Consider the following 22,236-nt stretch of genomic DNA (forward strand, 5'->3'; position numbering starts at 1 on the left):
TTATTAAATCTCTCAACCAGACCATTGGTCTGAGGATGGTAAGAGGTGGAGAACTTGTAGGTTACCTTGCACTCTTTCCACATGGTTTTCCAGTAACTAGAAATTAAGTTGGATCCTCTGTCAGAGACAACCTCCTTAGGGAATCCAACACGGGTACAAATACCCAGGAGAGCCCTGGCAACCACCGTGGGAGTAACAGTCTGAAGGGGTATAGCCTCAGGGTACCTGGTGGCATGATCAACCAAGACCAGGATGAATCGATGTCCACCTGAAGTGGGAGGGTCAAGGGGACTGACAATGTTGATGCCCGCCCTCTCAAATGGTGTGTCCACCACTGGCAATGGCTGCAGTGGGGCAATGACACTGCCTCCAGTCTTGCCAGACAACTGACAAGTTGGGCACGTCCTGCAGTGGGACTCCACTTCTACTCCCATCCGGGGCCAATAAAAAAAGGGCAGAGAGCCTCTGCTTAGTCTTCTTGGTACCAAGATGACCAGCTAAGGGCAGCTCATGTGCCAACTGCAGCAGGAAGGGCCTGTAAACCTGGGGTACCACCAACCTCTTGAAGGCACCAGTTTCAGGCTTAGTGGGCCCACTAACAAGGAGCTCACCCTCCCAATAAATCCGGAATGTCCTAGGCACTTCTCATTGTGCCTGGGACAGGGCCTGTTTCTTCAGACCCTCTAGAGAGTGGCACTCTCTCTGACCCTTACAGAAGTCCGCCTGGGAAGGTCCCCCTTCAGCTAGCAAGCATTGAAAGTCTGGGTTGTCCTCCGAGTTGAGTACCTCTCCCACAGGAAAGTCCCACTGGCTCTTCTCCCACAGGAGTTGAGACGAGATTTACCAATAGACCCAGCCCGTCCGGAGCCTGGATCCCAACGGGTGATGTCCGAACAGCTGGAAGAGCAAGAGCTCCCTCTTACTCTTACGTTTCCTTCATGCCTTGGGTTTCCCCGTCGGTGAGGGTACCGGGCTCGCAGCCGGACCCTGTGTGACCTGCGATCGGGTGACCGCCACAACAGCCATGGGTAGACCATCCGTGATCAACCCAACTCGACCAAATCGTTACCTAACAATATGTTCGCAGGTACGTTGTCCTGAACCAGGACCAGAAGCTTTGCTGTCTTGTCTCCAATCGTAATGTTGACTAAGGCTACAGGCAATAATTTGGGAGGCCCACCAGCTAAAGTGGTGGTTCTCAGAGTAGCACCTACATAGTCCTCTGGCTTGAGCAGGGTCCTGTCCACCACTGTCATGCTTGCCCCAGTGTCTCTCAAACCAGTAGAAGGCTCGCCATTCAAGAGGACACTTGTCAAAAACCTATGAGTGTTCGGTGAGATAGTTGCCAGTACTTCTGCGTACTGGTCCCAGGCCCCAATGGACACTAAGGAAATCTCTACAGGGGCACCAAATGTGATCCCGGTAGAGGAGGGGAGGACAGTGGCATCCACCTCAGGTACGGAGTAAGGGTAGGTCAGGCTGACAGCCTGGACTCCAAGTGCCTTACCTTACACTTGAGGTCACCCCTTTGGTGATCCAGAGCCCCACAATCCCAACAAGTGCCGAGAGTGCAGGGGAAAAGTACTGGAACCACTGGGACCCTGCTTTGCAGCAGGTGGACCACTACTCTTACTCCCACCCACAACAGACTTATCCCCACTAGGTTTTTTGTGGTCTTAGGAGAGGAAGCTTTTGGTTTACCCGACTGTGATTGCTTCTGGGACTCCTCAGCGTTCTGAGAGGTCCCCTTTTCTTTGTCCTTGTCCTTCCCACTGGAGTCCTTAGGGAACACCCGCTGGGAGATCCACTTGTCAGTCAACCTAGCCAGCTTAAAGGGATCCAAAATGTTCTGGTCAGCAACATACTGACGCACTGGTGAACAGGCTTCTGAAAAATGCTCAAAAAACATATGGTGGGACAATTCAACAAATGTTTTCACTTTGTAACCATCACTCCACTCTATCATGTTCATGTGCGCAGCACTCACCCAGTCAATCCAAGCCATATTATCTTGTTTCTTAAAATCCCTGAACTTTCTAAGGCACTGGGTAGGTGTATTGCCAAACTTAGCATTTAAAGCAGACTTCAGGCACTCATACTGAACCCTTTCTTCCACACTCAGTTTCAGAATACAGTCATATCCGGTCTGAGGCACTCTGCCTAACAAACACTTAGCCCAATCTCTCTTATCTACATCATGAATTGCACAAGCCATCTCAAACGCTTCAATCCATTGGAGGCTATCAGAACCCTCCGCATACACACCAACCAAATCTTTCATAAACATTGGTTTGGTTGCTGGGGACCTGACACTCTCAACTGGTTTAGCTGAAGTCTCCATTCTAGCTTTCTCTAGCTGGATTCTCTGGTGCTCAGCGTCCCTATCTTTGAGTATCACTTGCTGTGTCAACTCCTCTTTCTTCAACTCTGCTTCTGTTGCCAACCTTTTGTATTGAATGGCTAACTGTTCCCGTTGTAGCTCCAATTTTATAAGTTCAATCTTCAGGGCTTCCCCCTGAGGAGCAGTGCTGGGTTTTGGAACAGAGGCAGCAGGAATGGTGACATTCCCATAATCAGATTCAGTGACCACCCCCGGGGCATAGTCCTCATTGGTTGCACCCCCCCCTTCAAGAGTTTCACCATCAGTCTGGTAGTCCACCAGAGCAGCTATCTGCTCAGCCCTAGATTTATCCACAAGGTCTAACTCCCTGGCTTCACAAGCATCCTGGAGAACCTCTAAGCTCATCTGAGTCAATTTACCATTTGCAATAGATTCCATTGCTTGTAATGCAGTTATCTTGTACACAACTAAACCTCAATTTAACAAAGTGCAGATATCCTTCTACGTGGCACGGTTATACACTGATTCTTAAAACCATAAGCATCCCACCACTGCCACCAGTGTAAAGACTGGAAGGGGGATGTCTGTACTCCTGCTCTGCACATGGCAGAGGAGAGGCACAGAGGACCCCAGCCAAGATTTTCTATAAGGCAGAAATGGACAAGCAATCAAGGCCTAGCTTCTCAGGAGGTGATGCATTCTGGTTCTTAAGTACAGTGTAGTCCCCAAGCCCCCACAAAGGAATGTCCACACACTGTATTAGTTAAAACACAGTATTTATATAATTAATATTCAAGGCTATGTACACTATCACAATAACTCACTTTGTGCTCAGAAAATCTACAATGGCAAATATATACTGTTCTAAAGTGGTACCACAAATATTATCAGGTCTCATTAAAATGCATCAACTATACTCTGGTCAAATGTCACACAGATCAAGGAATAAAAGTAACCAACGATAGATATAGGAGGAAAGCAGTTGGTTAGAACAATTGGCAGAATATTGACCCCTACCAACTAGGCACAATTCTGTGTGGAGATCCCCCCACCTGGGCAACCTGTAAATATAGATATATCGTACAAGCCTAGTCAATATATTGTTCAAAAGAGTCTTATGTCCTTCTAAAATAGTTCTACAATCCCCAATGTACCTGGAATAGCAGAGTTCGTCATTGGGTCGTCGACGGATACTTATTGAGCGGCTCCCTTTAAGGCAGGAGCCACGGATCATCGAGATCCCACGTGCAAAAAGGGGTGAACAACAACAGTGAGGCGGCAGCTTCATTCCTAGCAATGCTCGGCAATGATGGAGCATTGGCGTCCTGCAAGGAAGATGTGTCCGGGGCACCTCGATGATGATAGTTCAGGACCGCAAAGAGATTGTGAAGAACTGTGGCCCAGCAAGGGCGTCGAGTCGTCTGGCGTCTCTACGGTTGTCAGGGGGCGGGAAACCCACCGGTGGATGCTCTTCGGCGCGTCAGCGGCCTTGACTTTCTCCGGTCGACAGTGCAGGTGAGAGCATCCTTGGATCAAATGTTACTTAGGCAAAGGGAGCACGGTGGCTCCGGTCGGCCACGGCTGTCGTCGACGATGATGGACAACAGCGTCCGGGCGCTTCTCCTTGTGATTCCGCAGTGGTCCCGGTCTCCGGTCGACAACCTGTCATAGGTCTGTCTAACAGGGACCTTTGGCAAAGATCAGCTAGTGCACAATGGTTCCTCGTAGCTCAGGAAGAAGGCGCCTTACCAGGTCCTCTCTGGGTCACTCCTTGGAGACACAGCAGCTTTCAGATTGATGAAGTAGAGCATCATCAAGACTTCTCTTCCAGCAGGGCTTCAAGGTTAAGCTTCAATTTCAACTCCAGTTTCTCTTCAGCTTCTGAGCACGATTTCGAGGAGTGAGAGGCCCCCAGATATACTAGTTGATCTCCCATTCTTTCAGGCAACCAATCGATCAGAAGGGCATTCATGCAGGCAGGCATCCATTCAGGTGCATAGTCCATTCGGGCCATTCACTTCTCTCGAGACACTCACAACAATTTATGTGTATTGGGACAAGTACCCATCCATTCAACACTCTGCACTGCATTCATACCAGTTTCGGGCAGGGCTGTCTCAGTCATTGTGTCAAACACCAGATACTAGACATCCACAACATAGAATGCATATTTGTCACACACTCCATTCACCCAGGTCCCTACCCACAGGGTGTACCCACAACATACAGTCACTGGGAAGCCTCCAGCCAGTCTGGCCTGGACTTCACAACAACACCATATATGGAACTTCCACCCAACAGCCAGTCAGGGGGAAGGGACAGAGTCAGGCTTCCCAGGACTTTGGGAAAATAAGGTAACAGCCAATAGAAAGCAAGAGGCCACAGGGGCCATCGTGTTGCCTATCAGATGTGTATTTATTGTATTCAACTGATTCCAATGGCAGGGCCTGGGTATCCCAAAATGAAGGATACTCAGAGCACCTGTCAAATTCAGCATGGAGCTATCACCATCCCTTACCCTGCTCTGTGGGCAACACACAGGTGCCCAAAACATACATTAAGGGCACAGGGTTGTACCTCCACCAATGGGTGCCATAAGGGTATCCCATGGGTCTGTACACCAAACCAAAAGAGAGAGCTGCTCCCCCAGGAGTCCCATATGAACTCCTGTGCAGAAAACACGACAGAACACACAATAAAAGGCAGTTAAGGACAAGGGCACTGAGGCCCTGTCCCTCAGATGCATTTCCAGCATCAGATTCTTCATCTTCTTTCATTGTTCATGTCATAATTGCACCCATAGCTGATGTATCAGGATAATGTACCCTGGGAGCCCTGCAAATATCTGCCCTGCAAATATTAAATGGTGCTCCATCATGCTCTGTGTTTTGTGCTGTCACACGTGCATATCTCGCTGGCCTCCATATGTCATCAGCTCTCTCACCAAAAATAGCTGCCACTGACCGGCATGTTTCCTCCTGTCATTGTCTCTAATTCGTATATCCATTTCCCATCCCACAAAGTCAAACCAGGGAGCTTGCATTTCAAGTTATCCTTATCCACCTGTGGCCATGGAATATATTGCAGTCTTGCTCCCCCATTCTCTAACAAGGGGAACTGAGAGAACCCCATTCATAAATGGATCCCACTATTCATTTACCCAATGCAGGGGTAATAGTTCCTATTCACCTTTGTGCTGGTAAAGACCTCGGCCTGCTCACATAAGGTCGAGATTCTCCTCTCTCACTACATTAGCATCTTCAGGGAAGTTCAGCATATGGTATAGGATCTGGTGTTCTTTCCTTGGGGTGTTCCAGATCTGACCATCTTATCTCTTTATCCATCTCTTGACTTCCCAGGAGGCCGCATGCAACCTCTCCCTCTGTCTCACAACCTGACTCTCTTTCTTCGTCTGACATTACTAGACCCCAACTAGCATGACTATAATCTTCTTCCCCTCTGTCTAAATTTAGTCTGTTCAAAGACAGTGCTCAGCATTCATCACTAAACATCTTCTCCTCCTCCTCCTGTGGTTGAGGTACCGGGGATTGTCTACCACTCCCTCGAGTCCAATGCTCGCTGTCTTGCCCTATTTGTTGATATATCTTATCAATACTTTCTCCAATATTTCCCTTTATCGGAAGAATCTCTTTTGTTCTATCCCATCGTATTTCCTTGCTGTGCCTCATTCGTTCTTTAAGGCTTTCCGTGTTGTGGCCTTTGCTTTTGTGGGCCTCATGGTTCTTTCAAACATGGCCACCATTTACCGAGCAAGCTAGGTGGAGGCTTGTTCCCCCTGCCCTCCCACCTACTGGAATAGGATTGGTCAATGGGCTCCCTTATTGGCCTATTGAGGACCGTCAGGCTTTAGCCGGCCCCCTTTCCAAAGGCCTGTTTCCTAAGGCCCCTGTCTTCTCACTGTCCACTACCAGAACGCTACTTGGGGTCTTTTCTGCACCCCTGCACCTGAACTTCCATGACGCTGCTACCTCACTCTTCAAATAAATCCAGACTACCTTGACATTTACACCTTCTTATATATGGGTTAGTTTCCTCCTTCTGGACTTAATCCCACCCTCTTTTGACTTTTACTGTCCTTCTCTGCTTGTTTCTCCCATGTTTACATTCTCAATTGAATCACATTTTTACACCCTTTGCTAGGATCTGAACCCAATTGTAAATTTCAAATCTTGCTGTGGTTTGCATTTTGGGTAAAATTCTTGCTGTATTGTGCTTTTTGGTGAAAAGTCAACTCCTGCTGTATTTTGGAAACTTGCTCTGCACTTTGCTTGTATGTTTGCTCCTCTGTAACTTGCTGGTCCAGTGACCTCACTGTTCTCTTTGTTCCACTCTTACCTGCTTTTCTCCCTCCTGCTTCCCCCTGCCTTTCCCTCGCTACCACACCCATGGCGCTTTCTATTTCTCCAATCTTCTCCAACCACTTCTCCATTGACTATCCTTCCCTTCTCACTAAGTCTGGTAGGAAGAAGTTCAAAAAGTATATCTTGGCCTCCAACCCTAGTCTCCGTATAGCTGACACCTATTCCAGCGGGTCCTCCAGACAGACCCTCACTGACATCCTCTTTGTCGTTCCTTCACCAGATCTATGGACTCCTCATTTGATCTATGTGCTCTTTCCTGTCTCCTCCTCTCCCATTAATGGTGGCACTCGCTGGGAAGTTTACATGGCTCCCTTTGACTCCTATAAAGTTATCAATAATGTCGACCTTAATGGCACTGTCATGGACCAAAGCCTGCAGGTCAATCTCCTCCTCTTTGATAGATACTTCCCTCGCCTCATCAATTTCTTTTTATCTCCTGCTGTCCTCTCTCCTCCCCCTCTTGTCTTCCTTTCCCTCTATTCCCTTCTCTTCTGCCCCACCTTAGGGTCCGTCACCACCGCAGGGTGTACCTCGAATTTGTACCCCTCCCCATCAGGCCTTTAAGGCTGGAAAACTTGTTCATCTTGCCATTCCCAACTCTCGCTCTGCTGTCAAACACTGCTCTGACATCTGCCACCTCCTGGAAGAACTTTACTTCAATGTCCTCTGTCTTACCAAGACATGGTTCATGGCCAGCTCTGTCACGAGCTTTGACACTCTCATCCTTGATGGCTACAACTGATGGCTACAAGATCCTCTCTGCACCCAGATCCACCCAGTTCGGAGGGGGTGTAGCCCTGATATTTCCTGAGTGGATTTCTGCCTCAATCATTCCCATGCAGACATACTCCTCTTTCGAATGGTTTGTCTGCTGGATTTTTCTCTCTCCTAGCCACTCTCTTACCATGGCTAGTGTCTACCAGCCTCCTGGTCAGAGAACCTCATTTCCCTCTGAGTGGGAGGACCTCTCTTCCTCTCTCCTGGCCTCAAACACTCAACTCCTCCTTCTGGGTGACCTCAATACCCATCTAGACTCTCTGTGTTCCTCCTCCATACTCTTCTGTGACCTCTGTGATTTCCTCCCCCTTTCTATCCTCCCCTCTGGCCCGACTTACTCTGCAGGGCACACACTTGATGTCTTGATCTCCTCTGACCTCTCCCTCTCCATCCTTCTGACCACTCCTCTCTCCTGGAGCGATCACTCTTTCCTCTCCTCTCATCTCTCCCTCTCTTCCCCCCAGGCGAAGCCTACCCCAACACTGCCACCTACTTTCTCGGACATCTGGCACATGAAGCGTGTCTCAGGTGAGGCTTTAGCCACCACCTTCTCTCCCTCCCACCACCTCTGACTGACTCAAATCCTGACACAGTACTATCTTTGCTCTACTCTTCTATTTCTGATACTCTTGCCCCAGTCATGAGGATCCGTTTGAAGCCCAAAGCCAAGTGCAATTTTTGGTATGACTCTAACCTAACTACACTTAAACGTAAGTGTAGGGGGGCTGAGAGGAAATGGAGGGCTTCTTGTTCATCCTCTGACAAACTGGCAGGGGCATTCTTCAACCCAAAAGGCATGACTCTAAACTGGCAGAGTCCCTCTGGTGTTGAGAACGCTGTCTTTTCCTTGGCATGGTCCATCAGAGCTATTTGCCAATAGCCTGAGGTAAGGTCAAAGGTGCTCACAGCTTTGGCAGCACCTATGGTGTCCACGAGCTCATCAGCCCTGGGCAATGGGTGCGCGTCAGTTTTGGTGACGGCATTGACTCCTCGGTAGTTCACACAGAACTTCCAATCCTTGGTACCTGCCTGGGAACTTGCCTTGGGGACAAGGACCACTGGACTGGACCAGGGACTGGTTGAGGGTTCAATAACACCCAGATCCAGCATCTTGGCGACCTCAGCCTGGATGTGGTTCTTAACTGTATCTGACATACGGTAACACCTGCTTTTGAAAGGCACATGTCACCAGTGTCAATCTCATGGCTACACCACGGTGTAAGGCCTGATGTCAGTGAGAACAGAGAGGCATACTGCCGGAGCAAAGCCCTGCAGGCCTTCTGCTGCTCTGTCATCAGATTGGGAGAGAGATGCACTCCCTCCACTGAGCCATCTTGAGGGTTGCTATGCAGCAAATCAGGAAGGAGCTCACTCTCACCCTCTTCTTGCTCCGAAGCTAGCAAGAAACATGAGACTTCTGCTTGCCTGCGGAAAGGCTTGAGTCTGTTAACATGGAATACCTGAGGGGCTACCCCAGGGACTCCCATGTCAACCAGATAATTGACTTCACCCACCCGGGAGATGATCCTAAAGGGTCCAGTCCATTTGTCTGCCAAAGCTCTAGGCTTGGTAGGCTCCATCACAAGGATTTCCTGTTCCGGAGTCCAATCCACTTGCGAGGGTTTAAGGTCATGCCAGTATTGATTCCGTTCCTGGCTGGCCTTGAGATTTGCTGTCGACTGACCCATCATCTGTGTCATCCTCCGTTGAGGCCTAAGACATAGTCCCCCATGTGCTTGGCAGGACCTGGAGGAGTGGCCTCCCAACCTTCTCTGATCAAGGCAAGGGCCACCTCACGGGATGTCCAAAGAGTAACTGAAAGGGGCTGAAACCAACACCCTCTTGAGGTACCTCTCGGTAAGCGAACAGAACGCATGGCAGGAGGAGATCCAATTTTCTCCTATGGGGCTCTTCCAAAGCGCCTAGCATGCACTTGAGAGTTTTATTAAATCTCTCAACCAGACCATTGGTCTGAGGATGGTAAGAGGTGGAGAACTTGTAGGTTACCTTGCACTCTTTCCACATGGTTTTCCAGTAACTAGAAATTAAGTTGGATCCTCTGTCAGAGACAACCTCCTTAGGGAATCCAACACGGGTACAAATACCCAGGAGAGCCCTGGCAACCACCGTGGGAGTAACAGTCTGAAGGGGTATAGCCTCAGGGTACCTGGTGGCATGATCAACCAAGACCAGGATGAATCGATGTCCACCTGAAGTGGGAGGGTCAAGGGGACTGACAATGTTGATGCCCGCCCTCTCAAATGGTGTGTCCACCACTGGCAATGGCTGCAGTGGGGCAATGACACTGCCTCCAGTCTTGCCAGACAACTGACAAGTTGGGCACGTCCTGCAGTGGGACTCCACTTCTACTCCCATCCGGGGCCAATAAAAAAAGGGCAGAGAGCCTCTGCTTAGTCTTCTTGGTACCAAGATGACCAGCTAAGGGCAGCTCATGTGCCAACTGCAGCAGGAAGGGCCTGTAAACCTGGGGTACCACCAACCTCTTGAAGGCACCAGTTTCAGGCTTAGTGGGCCCACTAACAAGGAGCTCACCCTCCCAATAAATCCGGAATGTCCTAGGCACTTCTCATTGTGCCTGGGACAGGGCCTGTTTCTTCAGACCCTCTAGAGAGTGGCACTCTCTCTGACCCTTACAGAAGTCCGCCTGGGAGGGTCCCCCTTCAGCTAGCAAGCATTGAAAGTCTGGGTTGTCCTCCGAGTTGAGTACCTCTCCCACAGGAAAGTCCCACTGGCTCTTCTCCCACAGGAGTTGAGACGAGATTTACCAATAGACCCAGCCCGTCCGGAGCCTGGATCCCAACGGGTGATGTCCGAACAGCTGGAAGAGCAAGAGCTCCCTCTTACTCTTACGTTTCCTTCATGCCTTGGGTTTCCCCGTCGGTGAGGGTACCGGGCTCGCAGCCGGACCCTGTGTGACCTGCGATCGGGTGACCGCCACAACAGCCATGGGTAGACCATCCGTGATCAACCCAACTCGACCAAATTGTTACCTAACAATATGTTCGCAGGTACGTTGTCCTGAACCAGGACCAGAAGCTTTGCTGTCTTGTCTCCAATCGTAATGTTGACTAAGGCTACAGGCAATAATTTGGGAGGCTCACCAGCTAAAGTGGTGGTTCTCAGAGTAGCACCTACATAGTCCTCTGGCTTGAGCAGGGTCCTGTCCACCACTGTCATGCTTGCCCCAGTGTCTCTCAAACCAGTAGAAGGCTCGCCATTCAAGAGGACACTTGTCAAAAACCTATGAGTGTTCGGTGAGATAGTTGCCAGTACTTCTGCGTACTGGTCCCAGGCCCCAATGGACACTAAGGAAATCTCTACAGGGGCACCAAATGTGATCCCGGTAGAGGAGGGGAGGACAGTGGCATCCACCTCAGGTACGGAGTAAGGGTAGGTCAGGCTGACAGCCTGGACTCCAAGTGCCTTACCTTACACTTGAGGTCACCCCTTTGGTGATCCAGAGCCCCACAATCCCAACAAGTGCCGAGAGTGCAGGGGAAAAGTACTGGAACCACTGGGACCCTGCTTTGCAGCAGGTGGACCACTACTCTTACTCCCACCCACAACAGACTTATCCCCACTAGGTTTTTTGTGGTCTTAGGAGAGGAAGCTTTTGGTTTACCCGACTGTGATTGCTTCTGGGACTCCTCAGCGTTCTGAGAGGTCCCCTTTTCTTTGTCCTTGTCCTTCCCACTGGAGTCCTTAGGGAACACCCGCTGGGAGATCCACTTGTCAGTCAACCTAGCCAGCTTAAAGGGATCCAAAATGTTCTGGTCAGCAACATACTGACGCACTGGTGAACAGGCTTCTGAAAAATGCTCAAAAAACATATGGTGGGACAATTCAACAAATGTTTTCACTTTGTAACCATCACTCCACTCTATCATGTTCATGTGCGCAGCACTCACCCAGTCAATCCAAGACATATTATCTTGTTTCTTAAAATCCCTGAACTTTCTAAGGCACTGGGTAGGTGTATTGCCAAACTTGGCATTTAAAGCAGACTTCAGGCACTCATACTGAACCCTTTCTTCCACACTCAGTTTCAGAGTACAGTCATATCCGGTCTGAGGCACTCTGCCTAACAAACACTTAGCCCAATCTCTCTTATCTACATCATGAATTGCACAAGCCATCTCAAACGCTTCAATCCATTGGAGGCTATCAGAACCCTCCGCATACACACCAACCAAATCTTTCATAAACATTGGTTTGGTTGCTGGGGACCTGACACTCTCAACTGGTTTAGCTGAAGTCTCCATTCTAGCTTTCTCTAGCTGGATTCTCTGGTGCTCAGCGTCCCTATCTTTGAGTATCACTTGCTGTGTCAACTCCTCTTTCTTCAACTCTGCTTCTGTTGCCAACCTTTTGTATTGAATGGCTAACTGTTCCCGTTGTAGCTCCAATTTTATAAGTTCAATCTTCAGGGCTTCCCCCTGAGGAGCAGTGCTGGGTTTTGGAACAGAGGCAGCAGGAATGGTGACATTCCCATAATCAGATTCAGTGACCACCCCCGGGGCATAGTCCTCATTGGTTGCACCCCCCCCCCTTCAAGAGTTTCACCATCAGTCTGGTAGTCCACCAGAGCAGCTATCTGCTCAGCCCTAGATTTATCCACAAGGTCTAACTCCCTGGCTTCACAAGCATCCTGGAGAACCTCTAAGCTCATCTGAGTCAATTTACCATTTGCAATAGATTCCATTGCTTGTAATGCAGTTATCTTGTACACAACTAAACCTCAATTTAACAAAGTGCAGATATCCTTCTACGTGGCACGGTTATACACTGATTCTTAAAACCATAAGCATCCCACCACTGCCACCAGTGTAAAGACTGGAAGGGGGATGTCTGTACTCCTGCTCTGCACATGGCAGAGGAGAGGCACAGAGGACCCCAGCCAAGATTTTCTATAAGGCAGAAATGGACAAGCAATCAAGGCCTAGCTTCTCAGGAGGTGATGCATTCTGGTTCTTAAGTACAGTGTAGTCCCCAAGCCCCCACAAAGGAATGTCCACACACTGTATTAGTTAAAACACAGTATTTATATAATTAATATTCAAGGCTATGTACACTATCACAATAACTCACTTTGTGCTCAGAAAATCTACAATGGCAAATATATACAGTTCTAAAGTGGTACCACAAATATTATCAGGTCTCATTAAAATGCATCAACTATACTCTGGTCAAATGTCACACAGATCAAGGAATAAAAGTAACCAACGATAGATATAGGAGGAAAGCAGTTGGTTAGAACAATTGGCAGAATATTGACCCCTACCAACTAGGCACAATTCTGTGTGGAGATCCCCCCACCTGGGCAACCTGTAAATATAGATATATCGTACAAGCCTAGTCAATATATTGTTCAAAAGAGTCTTATGTCCTTCTAAAATAGTTCTACAATCCCCAATGTACCTGGAATAGCAGAGTTCGTCATTGGGTCGTCGACGGATACTTCTTGAGCGGCTCCCTTTAAGGCAGGAGCCACGGATCATCGAGATCCCACGTGCAAAAAGGGGTGAACAACAACAGTGAGGCGGCAGCTTCATTCCTAGCAATGCTCGGCAATGATGGAGCATTGGCGTCCTGCAAGGAAGATGTGTCCGGGGCACCTCGATGATGATAGTTCAGGACCGCAAAGAGATTGTGAAGAACTGTGGCCCAGCAAGGGCGTCGAGTCGTCTGGCGTCTCTACGGTTGTCAGGGGGCGGGAAACCCACCGGTGGATGCTCTTCGGCGCGTCAGCGGCCTTGACTTTCTCCGGTCGACAGTGCAGGTGAGAGCATCCTTGGATCAAATGTTACTTAGGCAAAGGGAGCACGGTGGCTCCGGTCGGCCACGGCTGTCGTCGACGATGATGGACAACAGCGTCCGGGCGCTTCTCCTTGTGATTCCGCAGTGGTCCCGGTCTCCGGTCGACAACCTGTCATAGGTCTGTCTAACAGGGACCTTTGGCAAAGATCAGCTAGTGCACAATGGTTCCTCGTAGCTCAGGAAGAAGGCGCCTTACCAGGTCCTCTCTGGGTCACTCCTTGGAGACACAGCAGCTTTCAGATTGATGAAGTAGAGCATCATCAAGACTTCTCTTCCAGCAGGGCTTCAAGGTTAAGCTTCAATTTCAACTCCAGTTTCTCTTCAGCTTCTGAGCACGATTTCGAGGAGTGAGAGGCCCCCAGATATACTAGTTGATCTCCCATTCTTTCAGGCAACCAATCGATCAGAAGGGCATTCATGCAGGCAGGCATCCATTCAGGTGCATAGTCCATTCGGGCCATTCACTTCTCTCGAGACACTCACAACAATTTATGTGTATTGGGACAAGTACCCATCCATTCAACACTCTGCACTGCATTCATACCAGTTTCGGGCAGGGCTGTCTCAGTCATTGTGTCAAACACCAGATACTAGACATCCACAACATAGAATGCATATTTGTCACACACTCCATTCACCCAGGTCCCTACCCACAGGGTGTACCCACAACATACAGTCACTGGGAAGCCTCCAGCCAGTCTGGCCTGGACTTCACAACAACACCATATATGGAACTTCCACCCAACAGCCAGTCAGGGGGAAGGGACAGAGTCAGGCTTCCCAGGACTTTGGGAAAATAAGGTAACAGCCAATAGAAAGCAAGAGGCCACAGGGGCCATCGTGTTGCCTATCAGATGTGTATTTATTGTATTCAACTGATTCCAATGGCAGGGCCTGGGTATCCCAAAATGAAGGATACTCAGAGCACCTGTCAAATTCAGCATGGAGCTATCACCATCCCTTACCCTGCTCTGTGGGCAACACACAGGTGCCCAAAACATACATTAAGGGCACAGGGTTGTACCTCCACCAATGGGTGCCATAAGGGTATCCCATGGGTCTGTACACCAAACCAAAAGAGAGAGCTGCTCCCCCAGGAGTCCCATATGAACTCCTGTGCAGAAAACACGACAGAACACACAATAAAAGGCAGTTAAGGACAAGGGCACTGAGGCCCTGTCCCTCAGATGCATTTCCAGCATCAGATTCTTCATCTTCTTTCATTGTTCATGTCATAATTGCACCCATAGCTGATGTATCAGGATAATGTACCCTGGGAGCCCTGCAAATATCTGCCCTGCAAATATTAAATGGTGCTCCATCATGCTCTGTGTTTTGTGCTGTCACACGTGCATATCTCGCTGGCCTCCATATGTCATCAGCTCTCTCACCAAAAATAGCTGCCACTGACCGGCATGTTTCCTCCTGTCATTGTCTCTAATTCGTATATCCATTTCCCATCCCACAAAGTCAAACCAGGGAGCTTGCATTTCAAGTTATCCTTATCCACCTGTGGCCATGGAATATATTGCAGTCTTGCTCCCCCATTCTCTAACAAGGGGAACTGAGAGAACCCCATTCATAAATGGATCCCACTATTCATTTACCCAATGCAGGGGTAATAGTTCCTATTCACCTTTGTGCTGGTAAAGACCTCGGCCTGCTCACATAAGGTCGAGATTCTCCTCTCTCACTACATTAGCATCTTCAGGGAAGTTCAGCATATGGTATAGGATCTGGTGTTCTTTCCTTGGGGTGTTCCAGATCTGACCATCTTATCTCTTTATCCATCTCTTGACTTCCCAGGAGGCCGCATGCAACCTCTCCCTCTGTCTCACAACCTGACTCTCTTTCTTCGTCTGACATTACTAGACCCCAACTAGCATGACTATAATCTTCTTCCCCTCTGTCTAAATTTAGTCTGTTCAAAGACAGTGCTCAGCATTCATCACTAAACATCTTCTCCTCCTCCTCCTGTGGTTGAGGTACCGGGGATTGTCTACCACTCCCTCGAGTCCAATGCTCGCTGTCTTGCCCTATTTGTTGATATATCTTATCAATACTTTCTCCAATATTTCCCTTTATCGGAAGAATCTCTTTTGTTCTATCCCATCGTATTTCCTTGCTGTGCCTCATTCGTTCTTTAAGGCTTTCCGTGTTGTGGCCTTTGCTTTTGTGGGCCTCATGGTTCTTTCAAACATGGCCACCATTTACCGAGCAAGCTAGGTGGAGGCTTGTTCCCCCTGCCCTCCCACCTACTGGAATAGGATTGGTCAATGGGCTCCCTTATTGGCCTATTGAGGACCGTCAGGCTTTAGCCGGCCCCCTTTCCAAAGGCCTGTTTCCTAAGGCCCCTGTCTTCTCACTGTCCACTACCAGAACGCTACTTGGGGTCTTTTCTGCACCCCTGCACCTGAACTTCCATGACGCTGCTACCTCACTCTTCAAATAAATCCAGACTACCTTGACATTTACACCTTCTTATATATGGGTTAGTTCCCTCCTTCTGGACTTAATCCCACCCTCTTTTGACTTTCACTGTCCTTCTCTGCTTGTTTCTCCCATGTTTACATTCTCAATTGAATCACATTTTTACACCCTTTGCTAGGATCTGAACCCAATTGTAAATTTCAAATCTTGCTGTGGTTTGCATTTTGGGTAAAATTCTTGCTGTATTGTGCTTTTTGGTGAAAAGTCAACTCCTGCTGTATTTTGGAAACTTGCTCTGCACTTTGCTTGTATGTTTGCTTCTCTGTAACTTGCTGGTCCAGTGACCTCACTGTTCTCTTTGTTCCACTCTTACCTGCTTTTCTCCCTCCTGCTTCCCCCTGCCTTTCCCTCGCTACCACACCCATGGCGCTTTCTATTTCTCCAATCTTCTCCAACCACTTCTCCATTGACTATCCTTCCCTTCTCACTAAGTCTGGTAGGAAGAAGTTCAAAAAGTATATCTTGGCCTCCAACCCTAGTCTCCGTATAGCTGACACCTATTCCAGCGGGTCCTCCAGACAGACCCTCACTGACATCCTCTTTGTCGTTCCTTCACCAGATCTATGGACTCCTCATTTGATCTATGTGCTCTTTCCTGTCTCCTCCTCTCCCATTAATGGTGGCACTCGCTGGGAAGTTTACATGGCTCCCTTTGACTCCTATAAAGTTATCAATAATGTCGACCTTAATGGCACTGTCATGGACCAAAGCCTGCAGGTCAATCTCCTCCTCTTTGATAGATACTTCCCTCGCCTCATCAATTTCTTTTTATCTCCTGCTCTCCTCTCTCCTCCCCCTCTTGTCTTCCTTTCCCTCTATTCCCTTCTCTTCTGCCCCACCTTAGGGTCCGTCACCACCGCAGGGTGTACCTCGAATTTGTACCCCTCCCCATCAGGCCTTTAAGGCTGGAAAACTTGTTCATCTTGCCATTCCCAACTCTCGCTCTGCTGTCAAACACTGCTCTGACATCTGCCACCTCCTGGAAGAACTTTACTTCAATGTCCTCTGTCTTACCAAGACATGGTTCATGGCCAGCTCTGTCACGAGCTTTGACACTCTCATCCTTGATGGCTACAACTGATGGCTACAAGATCCTCTCTGCACCCATATCCACCCAGTTCGGAGGGGGTGTAGCCCTGATATTTCCTGAGTGGATTTCTGCCTCAATCATTCCCATGCAGACATACTCCTCTTTCGAATGGTTTGTCTGCTGGATTTCTCTCTCTCCTAGCCACTCTCTTACCATGGCTAGTGTCTACCAGCCTCCTGGTCAGAGAACCTCATTTCCCTCTGAGTGGGAGGACCTCTCTTCCTCTCTCCTGGCCTCAAACACTCAACTCCTCCTTCTGGGTGACCTCAATACCCATCTAGACTCTCTGTGTTCCTCCTCCATACTCTTCTGTGACCTCTGTGATTTCCTCCCCCTTTCTATCCTCCCCTCTGGCCCGACTTACTCTGCAGGGCACACACTTGATGTCTTGATCTCCTCTGACCTCTCCCTCTCCATCCTTCTGACCACTCCTCTCTCCTGGAGCGATCACTCTTTCCTCTCCTCTCATCTCTCCCTCTCTTCCCCCCAGGCGAAGCCTACCCCAACACTGCCACCTACTTTCTCGGACATCTGGCACATGAAGCGTGTCTCAGGTGAGGCTTTAGCCACCACCTTCTCTCCCTCCCACCACCTCTGACTGACTCAAATCCTGACACAGTACTATCTTTGCTCTACTCTTCTATTTCTGATACTCTTGCCCCAGTCATGAGGATCCGTTTGAAGCCCAAAGCCAAGTGCAATTTTTGGTATGACTCTAACCTAACTACACTTAAACGTAAGTGTAGGGGGGCTGAGAGGAAATGGAGGGCTTCTTGTTCATCCTCTGACAAACTGGCAGGGGCATTCTTCAACCCAAAAGGCATGACTCTAAACTGGCAGAGTCCCTCTGGTGTTGAGAACGCTGTCTTTTCCTTGGCATGGTCCATCAGAGCTATTTGCCAATAGCCTGAGGTAAGGTCAAAGGTGCTCACAGCTTTGGCAGCACCTATGGTGTCCACGAGCTCATCAGCCCTGGGCAATGGGTGCGCGTCAGTTTTGGTGACGGCATTGACTCCTCGGTAGTTCACACAGAACTTCCAATCCTTGGTACCTGCCTGGGAACTTGCCTTGGGGACAAGGACCACTGGACTGGACCAGGGACTGGTTGAGGGTTCAATAACACCCAGATCCAGCATCTTGGCGACCTCAGCCTGGATGTGGTTCTTAACTGTATCTGACATACGGTAACACCTGCTTTTGAAAGGCACATGTCACCAGTGTCAATCTCATGGCTACACCACGGTGTAAGGCCTGATGTCAGTGAGAACAGAGAGGCATACTGCCGGAGCAAAGCCCTGCAGGCCTTCTGCTGCTCTGTCATCAGATTGGGAGAGAGATGCACTCCCTCCACTGAGCCATCTTGAGGGTTGCTATGCAGCAAATCAGGAAGGAGCTCACTCTCACCCTCTTCTTGCTCCGAAGCTAGCAAGAAACATGAGACTTCTGCTTGCCTGCGGAAAGGCTTGAGTCTGTTAACATGGAATACCTGAGGGGCTACCCCAGGGACTCCCATGTCAACCAGATAATTGACTTCACCCACCCGGGAGATGATCCTAAAGGGTCCAGTCCATTTGTCTGCCAAAGCTCTAGGCTTGGTAGGCTCCATCACAAGGATTTCCTGTTCCGGAGTCCAATCCACTTGCGAGGGTTTAAGGTCATGCCAGTATTGATTCCGTTCCTGGCTGGCCTTGAGATTTGCTGTCGACTGACCCATCATCTGTGTCATCCTCCGTTGAGGCCTAAGACATAGTCCCCCATGTGCTTGGCAGGACCTGGAGGAGTGGCCTCCCAACCTTCTCTGATCAAGGCAAGGGCCACCTCACGGGATGTCCAAAGAGTAACTGAAAGGGGCTGAAACCAACACCCTCTTGAGGTACCTCTCGGTAAGCGAACAGAACGCATGGCAGGAGGAGATCCAATTTTCTCCTATGGGGCTCTTCCAAAGCGCCTAGCATGCACTTGAGAGTTTTATTAAATCTCTCAACCAGACCATTGGTCTGAGGATGGTAAGAGGTGGAGAACTTGTAGGTTACCTTGCACTCTTTCCACATGGTTTTCCAGTAACTAGAAATTAAGTTGGATCCTCTGTCAGAGACAACCTCCTTAGGGAATCCAACACGGGTACAAATACCCAGGAGAGCCCTGGCAACCACCGTGGGAGTAACAGTCTGAAGGGGTATAGCCTCAGGGTACCTGGTGGCATGATCAACCAAGACCAGGATGAATCGATGTCCACCTGAAGTGGGAGGGTCAAGGGGACTGACAATGTTGATGCCCGCCCTCTCAAATGGTGTGTCCACCACTGGCAATGGCTGCAGTGGGGCAATGACACTGCCTCCAGTCTTGCCAGACAACTGACAAGTTGGGCACGTCCTGCAGTGGGACTCCACTTCTACTCCCATCCGGGGCCAATAAAAAAAGGGCAGAGAGCCTCTGCTTAGTCTTCTTGGTACCAAGATGACCAGCTAAGGGCAGCTCATGTGCCAACTGCAGCAGGAAGGGCCTGTAAACCTGGGGTACCACCAACCTCTTGAAGGCACCAGTTTCAGGCTTAGTGGGCCCACTAACAAGGAGCTCACCCTCCCAATAAATCCGGAATGTCCTAGGCACTTCTCATTGTGCCTGGGACAGGGCCTGTTTCTTCAGACCCTCTAGAGAGTGGCACTCTCTCTGACCCTTACAGAAGTCCGCCTGGGAGGGTCCCCCTTCAGCTAGCAAGCATTGAAAGTCTGGGTTGTCCTCCGAGTTGAGTACCTCTCCCACAGGAAAGTCCCACTGGCTCTTCTCCCACAGGAGTTGAGACGAGATTTACCAATAGACCCAGCCCGTCCGGAGCCTGGATCCCAACGGGTGATGTCCGAACAGCTGGAAGAGCAAGAGCTCCCTCTTACTCTTACGTTTCCTTCATGCCTTGGGTTTCCCCGTCGGTGAGGGTACCGGGCTCGCAGCCGGACCCTGTGTGACCTGCGATCGGGTGACCGCCACAACAGCCATGGGTAGACCATCCGTGATCAACCCAACTCGACCAAATCGTTACCTAACAATATGTTCGCAGGTACGTTGTCCTGAACCAGGACCAGAAGCTTTGCTGTCTTGTCTCCAATCGTAATGTTGACTAAGGCTACAGGCAATAATTTGGGAGGCCCACCAGCTAAAGTGGTGGTTCTCAGAGTAGCACCTACATAGTCCTCTGGCTTGAGCAGGGTCCTGTCCACCACTGTCATGCTTGCCCCAGTGTCTCTCAAACCAGTAGAAGGCTCGCCATTCAAGAGGACACTTGTCAAAAACCTATGAGTGTTCGGTGAGATAGTTGCCAGTACTTCTGCGTACTGGTCCCAGGCCCCAATGAACACTAAGGAAATCTCTACAGGGGCACCAAATGTGATCCCGGTAGAGGAGGGGAGGACAGTGGCATCCACCTCAGGTACGGAGTAAGGGTAGGTCAGGCTGACAGCCTGGACTCCAAGTGCCTTACCTTACACTTGAGGTCACCCCTTTGGTGATCCAGAGCCCCACAATCCCAACAAGTGCCGAGAGTGCAGGGGAAAAGTACTGGAACCAATGGGACCCTGCTTTGCAGCAGGTGGACCACTACTCTTACTCCCACCCACAACAGACTTATCCCCACTAGGTTTTTTGTGGTCTTAGGAGAGGAAGCTTTTGGTTTACCCGACTGTGATTGCTTCTGGGACTCCTCAGCGTTCTGAGAGGTCCCCTTTTCTTTGTCCTTGTCCTTCCCACTGGAGTCCTTAGGGAACACCCGCTGGGAGATCCACTTGTCAGTCAACCTAGCCAGCTTAAAGGGATCCAAAATGTTCTGGTCAGCAACATACTGACGCACTGGTGAACAGGCTTCTGAAAAATGCTCAAAAAACATATGGTGGGACAATTCAACAAATGTTTTCACTTTGTAACCATCACTCCACTCTATCATGTTCATGTGCGCAGCACTCACCCAGTCAATCCAAGACATATTATCTTGTTTCTTAAAATCCCTGAACTTTCTAAGGCACTGGGTAGGTGTATTGCCAAACTTGGCATTTAAAGCAGACTTCAGGCACTCATACTGAACCCTTTCTTCCACACTCAGTTTCAGAGTACAGTCATATCCGGTCTGAGGCACTCTGCCTAACAAACACTTAGCCCAATCTCTCTTATCTACATCATGAATTGCACAAGCCATCTCAAACGCTTCAATCCATTGGAGGCTATCAGAACCCTCCGCATACACACCAACCAAATCTTTCATAAACATTGGTTTGGTTGCTGGGGACCTGACACTCTCAACTGGTTTAGCTGAAGTCTCCATTCTAGCTTTCTCTAGCTGGATTCTCTGGTGCTCAGCGTCCCTATCTTTGAGTATCACTTGCTGTGTCAACTCCTCTTTCTTCAACTCTGCTTCTGTTGCCAACCTTTTGTATTGAATGGCTAACTGTTCCCGTTGTAGCTCCAATTTTATAAGTTCAATCTTCAGGGCTTCCCCCTGAGGAGCAGTGCTGGGTTTTGGAACAGAGGCAGCAGGAATGGTGACATTCCCATAATCAGATTCAGTGACCACCCCCGGGGCATAGTCCTCATTGGTTGCACCCCCCCCCTTCAAGAGTTTCACCATCAGTCTGGTAGTCCACCAGAGCAGCTATCTGCTCAGCCCTAGATTTATCCACAAGGTCTAACTCCCTGGCTTCACAAGCATCCTGGAGAACCTCTAAGCTCATCTGAGTCAATTTACCATTTGCAATAGATTCCATTGCTTGTAATGCAGTTATCTTGTACACAACTAAACCTCAATTTAACAAAGTGCAGATATCCTTCTACGTGGCACGGTTATACACTGATTCTTAAAACCATAAGCATCCCACCACTGCCACCAGTGTAAAGACTGGAAGGGGGATGTCTGTACTCCTGCTCTGCACATGGCAGAGGAGAGGCACAGAGGACCCCAGCCAAGATTTTCTATAAGGCAGAAATGGACAAGCAATCAAGGCCTAGCTTCTCAGGAGGTGATGCATTCTGGTTCTTAAGTACAGTGTAGTCCCCAAGCCCCCACAAAGGAATGTCCACACACTGTATTAGTTAAAACACAGTATTTATATAATTAATATTCAAGGCTATGTACACTATCACAATAACTCACTTTGTGCTCAGAAAATCTACAATGGCAAATATATACAGTTCTAAAGTGGTACCACAAATATTATCAGGTCTCATTAAAATGCATCAACTATACTCTGGTCAAATGTCACACAGATCAAGGAATAAAAGTAACCAACGATAGATATAGGAGGAAAGCAGTTGGTTAGAACAATTGGCAGAATATT

Source organism: Ambystoma mexicanum, chromosome 3p (genome assembly GCF_040938575.1).
Source record: "Ambystoma mexicanum isolate Mex_15411 chromosome 3p, UKY_AmexF1_1, whole genome shotgun sequence".
In the NCBI taxonomy this organism is placed as follows: Eukaryota; Metazoa; Chordata; class Amphibia; order Caudata; family Ambystomatidae; genus Ambystoma; species Ambystoma mexicanum.